A 6,000-nucleotide genomic window follows, 5' to 3' on the forward strand; every position below is an offset into this window, starting at 1 on the left:
TGGTTTAGTCCTGGTTTAGTCCTGGTTTAGTCCTGGTTTAGTCCTGGTTTAGTCCTGGTTTAGTCCTGGTGTTAAAGAGGGGGTATTCTGCAAAAAAAAAGTATTACATTTCCCTCATGTTCTAACACTGTTCCTCATCAAAAACATTTAGAGGTTTAGATGTCGTCCATGTTTGAGTAATCTAGAGATCTCTCCTGGGCCCTATTCAAACTCTCCTTACAGTTAGCAGTATGAGCCTGTACGAGACTCCGCCCACAGGCCTACATCACCCATGTACGAGGCTCCGCCCACAGGCCTACATCACCCATGCTCCACACAACAATCCTCCATAAATAAACATAAACATGATACAAACTGCACTATGACGCGACAAACCTGGTGTGATGTGCAGGAGTTTCATTAGTGCTCTGAAGGGGAGGGGCTTAGCACAGAGAGCAAAGGGAGGGCGGAGTCCCACAGAAGTACCTCCTCTTTAAAGTGTTTGAGGAGGAACATGTGACTGTATTTATTCTGTTCCGTTTGTGAATGAGGCGTTTCTGCTCGGACATGATCTCGTGTTGTCCCCGTCTTTTCTACCGCCATATTTATTTTACAAACGTATATATTTACCTCGTATGAAACAAAAGGGAAACGTCTCGTTCAGGGGGATTTTGTATGAAAACTTTGACAAAACTTTGACAAAAAACAGCAGCCGTTTCATTCTCCTAAAGTCTATTTTTTCATGGTGAGTGTCGTGGTCGTTTTCTATGGACGCCGCGGGCGACGTCATCCGCCGCGGGCGACGTCATCCGCCGCGGGTGACGTCATCCGCCGCGGGCGACGTCATCCGCCGCGGGCGACGTCATCCGCCGCGGGCGACGTCATCCGCCGCGGGTGACGTCATCCGCTGCAGGTGAGCGTGACGTCATCGTGACGTCATGGTGACGTCGTCCGCCGCGGGTGAGCATACCGTGACCTAGCATCAAACGTAGCATAAATCCAGAGTTTTACGGGATTTTAAAAGTAAACAAACGTCTGAGAACAATGACTTTGTAAACTGCTGAAAATATCCTCGTTTCCAGTCTAATAAAGTTCTTTTGAAGAAACTGCTCCTGGATCAGTGTGGCTCTTTATATGTGGCTCATTATATGGACATGTGTGGCTCATTATGTGGCTCTTTATGTGGCTCTTTATGTGCGGAGCCACCTCCTTCTGTCTGATTCCTGGTCGTCCTGGTCTGAGTCACAGTAAAAGTCGAGTCTGAAACTGGACAAAAGTTTCAGAGTGAAAACATTTTTCTGCTCAAGAAACAGAACAGAGAAAAAAACTCCATCAGAGAAAGAAAGAGAGCAGCTCAGGACACAGTCTGTCCATCTGCGTCTCACAGACACTGACCACGAAAGAAGAACAGAGAGAGAGACAGAGCAGAGAAAAGAAATGGACTGAGACGAGAGAGAAAGACGAGATTTATGTAGGAAAGAGAATCATTAAACAGGAATGAGGCCTGAGACATGATCTGTCCACATCTATAACTCCACCCTCAGACCCAAAGAGAACAAAGAGAACAAAGAGAACAAGGAAAACAATAGAGCGAGCCAGTGTGCTAATAGTCTGTATGCTAATAGGTATGACAGCCCCTGACTGATGACACTAAATATGACTCAGACACAGTTCACTCTTGTGTTGCTCATGAGCCTGAACCAACAAACAGAAACTGTAAACAAACAGGTGTTAGCTTCAGTGCTGTTAGCTCCTCCTTCAGACAGATATGAGGCAGTGTCCAGCAGGAATCTGACCAGAACTGAAGAAGAATCTGACCAGAACTGAAGAAGAATCTGACCAGAACTGAAGAAGAATCTGACCAGAACTGAAGGAGACAAACAGCTTCAGTCTTCAGTTCTGGTGCAGTTTCTCTTTCAGGAGTGTTGTGCGATCCATGGCAGGGCATCAGGTCTAATTTAGGCTCAATCTGCACAGAATCAGTGAGAGTGAAAAAAAACTTGTGTGGTGAGATTTAAACGTCTCCATTTAGACCTTAAAGATCGTCGTCTGTGTATCTGTGTATCTTTTATAAAATAGAACCTCATTTTGAACAGTCTGGGTCTTTGTACATTTTTATTTCAAACTGGATGAGCCACAAAAGAGGGACAAAATCTGTGAGGGAGAGATGAGCATTTAAGGACCTCACCAAGAAGGACCTCACCAAGAAGGACCTCACCAAGAAGGACCTCACCAAGAAGGACCTCACCAAGAAGGACCTCACCAAGAAGGACCTGACCAAGAAGGACCTCACCAAGAAGGACCTCACCAAGAAGGACCTCACCAAGAAGGACCTCATCAAGACCTGGACGACTGAGGGACCACACAGTGAAACATACAGCAGATTTACTTTGGCTTGAGGAAGAAGAAGAAGAAGAAGAAGAAGAAGAAGAAGAAGAAGGTCAGCTATGTCAATTTTCTGCGTGTGTCACATCTATAAACTATAAACTTCACCAAAACATTAAATGAGAACAAACAGGTGAGATTTGTTGTTGTTCTTGTTGTTGTTCTTGTTTTGTTGTTTTATTTGTTTATTTGATTGGGACGGTGCATGTTAATGAACATACATGACAAAAGCACAAATGTAAACACGCCGGATTGGAGCCATACGGCTCATGTCCATCTATAGTCCCACGGGTCACAGGGATCAAAAATACAACAACAATAAAATTTACATTAAACAATGATCAGGCCTTAAATACAATTTTCAACCATACAATCTTACAATCTGAGTCACTTTGCACAAAACTCCATTAACATTCACTCAGCTCATTATCCAGACCCACATACACACATACACACATACACACATACACACATGCACACATGCACACATGCACACATACACACATACACACATACACACATACACACATACACACATACACACATGCACACATACACACATACACACATACACACATACACACATACACACATACACACATACACACATACACACATAGACCCCTACACACATACACACATACACACATACATACACACATACACACATACACACATACATACACACATACACACATACACACATACACACATGCACACATACACACATACACACATACACACATACACACATGCACACATACACACATACACACATACACACATACACACATGCACACATGCACACATACACACATACACACATACACACATACACACATGCACACATGCACACATACACACATACACACATACACACATACACACATACACACATACACACATGCACACATGCACACATGCACACATGCACACATGCACACATACACACATACACACATACACACATACACACATACACACATACATACACACATACACACATACATACACACATACACACATACACACATACACACATACATACACACATACACACATACACACATACACACATGCACACACCCCCACATACACACATACACACATACACACATACACACATACACACGATACTAAAACATCCATAAAGGAAACACAATATAATAAACAGCCTGGCTCTTAGTGTGTGTAAGTTTGGTTTGTCCAGAGCCAGTTTTTCAGTTGAGCCTTAAATGAATCATATGTTGGGCCTCAGAGTTAAAGGGAGGATGTTCCACAGGTTCCCACCTCAGACGGACAGGACCATCTGACCAAAGGTGGTGCGTCTGTGGAGTGTGACCATCTCTCCTCTGGCGGAGGCTCATGTGCTTCTTTGTGTGTTTTCTCTTGATAAATTCTTTTATTGGTGGAGGAGCGAGAGAGTGAAGAACTTTATAGATCAAACATGCTGATTTTAGATTGATCATGTGATCATGATGTTGTTGTTGTTGTTCTTGTTCTTCTTCTTCTTCTTCTTGTTTAAATGTTAAATCTTCTGCACTGACCTTGTTCTTTAAGGACCTGACAGATCGTGGACTCTGTTGTGGTCGTCGTGATCTGACCGGTCCAGGACGTGTGTTTATCTGGAGCCACAAAGCTCCAGAAAAATGAACTGACTCAAAGAACCACTGCTCAGAGAGAGAGCTGCTCAGGCCCAAGAGCAGGGCCCATGTCCCACAGGTCAATGGCCCGATAAATAAATCTGTCATGAGTTTTACACCAACTTTACAAATTATGAACCCACGTTGACACGATGATGTCACAGTTTTAGTTCCGGATCAGATCTGGTGAATGGCGTCTCATGTTTTTCTCACAGCTCCAGGACTTTAAAGGATCTGCTTCTGCTTTTATCATGAGGTCTAATGTAAAAGTATAATTCCTGGTCAGCTCTGAACTTTAACACTCAGGAGGCGGGACTGGGGGCGGGGCTGCGGGGATGACATCATCACGCTCTGAACGTCACTCATTGTTTACTGTTGCCATGGTGACTGTTCCTGTATCATCTCTGTTTAACTGAGGCTCATCTTCACGCCGCACTGCCCCGGCAGAGGAAGGATTCTGTGGAGTGTAGCGCCCTCTGGTGGTCAACGCCAGGAACAACAACAACATGAACTAACACCAAAAGCCTCGTGAGAACATTAAAAACCTCTGTGCTCCTCCTGCTCCTCTGCTCCTGCTCCTCTGCTCCTGCTCCTCCTGCTCCTCTGACCCTCTGCTCCTGCTCCTCCTGCTCCTCTGCTCCTGCTCCTCCTGCTCCTCCTGCTCCTCCTGCTCCTCTGCTCCTGCTCCTCTGCTCCTGCTCCTCTGCTCCTTCTGCTCCTGCTCCTCTGCTCCTGCTCCTCTGCTCCTGCTCCTCTGCTCCTGCTCCTCTGCTCCTGCTCCTCCTGGTCCTGCTCCTCCTGCTCCTCTGCTCCTGCTCCTCCTGGTCCTGCTCCTCCTGCTCCTCTGCTCCTGCTCCTCCTGGTCCTGCTCCTCCTGCTCCTTCTGCTCCTGCTCCTCTGCTCCTGCTCCTCTGCTCCTGCTCCTCTGCTCCTGCTCCTCCTGCTCCTCTGCTCCTGCTCCTCCTGGTCCTGCTCCTCCTGCTCCTCTGCTCCTGCTCCTCCTGGTCCTGCTCCTCCTGCTCCTCTGCTCCTGCTCCTCCTGGTCCTGCTCCTCTGCTCCTGCTCCTCTGCTCCTGCTCCTCCTGGTCCTGCTCCTCCTGCTCCTCTGCTCCTGCTCCTCCTGGTCCTGCTCCTCCTGCTCCTGCTCCTCTGCTCCTGCTCCTCCGCCTCCTCTGCTCCTCTGTTCCTGCTCCTCTGCTCCTGCTCCTCCTGCTCCTCTGCTCCTCTTCAAATGGTTACATCACAGAATGCTGCTCTGATTTCTACACAGCATCTGATTTGGACCTGGTGCTAAATTTAGTCCATGTTCAGTCCTGGTTTAGACCTGGTTCAGTCCTGGTTTAGTCCTGGTTTAGTCCTGGTTTAGTCCTGGTTTAGTCCTGGTTTAGTCCTGGTTTAGTCCTGGTTTAGTCCTGGTTTAGTTCTATATTAAAGCAGATTTATTGATGTTATTGTGACAAAAAGACTTGAACTGATCAAACTCTTTTTATTGGAAACTGAATTTCGTCAAATCCAACTTTTTGGGGTAAAATCACTTTTCAAAGTTTTAAAATTTGTGTCTGTGTGTATCCTTTTGTAAATATTCACGTGTTTTATCCTTTTATTTATAGTTAAATTTACTTTTACTCAGCGTCGTCTCTTTGTTTTGTTGTTGTGCCCCTGAGCCAGACACAACAGAACAGAGTCACAGAACAATACAAGAACATTTGAAGTGTTAATGTTTAAGAAAATGTGACAAATCCATGTGTTCCCAGTGGAACATCACATCCTGGTGTGTCCTGTGTCTCTGTGACTCTGTGAGAATGACCACTCGCTCTGACACTGACCACAGCCACGTCCAGGGAAACCTCCAGTGTGTCAGTGTCCATCAGTGACTCTGTCCACTGTCCTGACCCTGACCCGTCTGAAGGAGACTGGACGCTCGGCCGTCGCTCTGACTGGTCACTCTGTGGTCAGGGGGTGAGGTCCTGCTCAGGTCCTGCTCAGGTCCTGC

This window comes from Periophthalmus magnuspinnatus, chromosome 12 (assembly GCF_009829125.3).
Source record: "Periophthalmus magnuspinnatus isolate fPerMag1 chromosome 12, fPerMag1.2.pri, whole genome shotgun sequence".
Taxonomy (NCBI): Eukaryota; Metazoa; Chordata; class Actinopteri; order Gobiiformes; family Gobiidae; genus Periophthalmus; species Periophthalmus magnuspinnatus.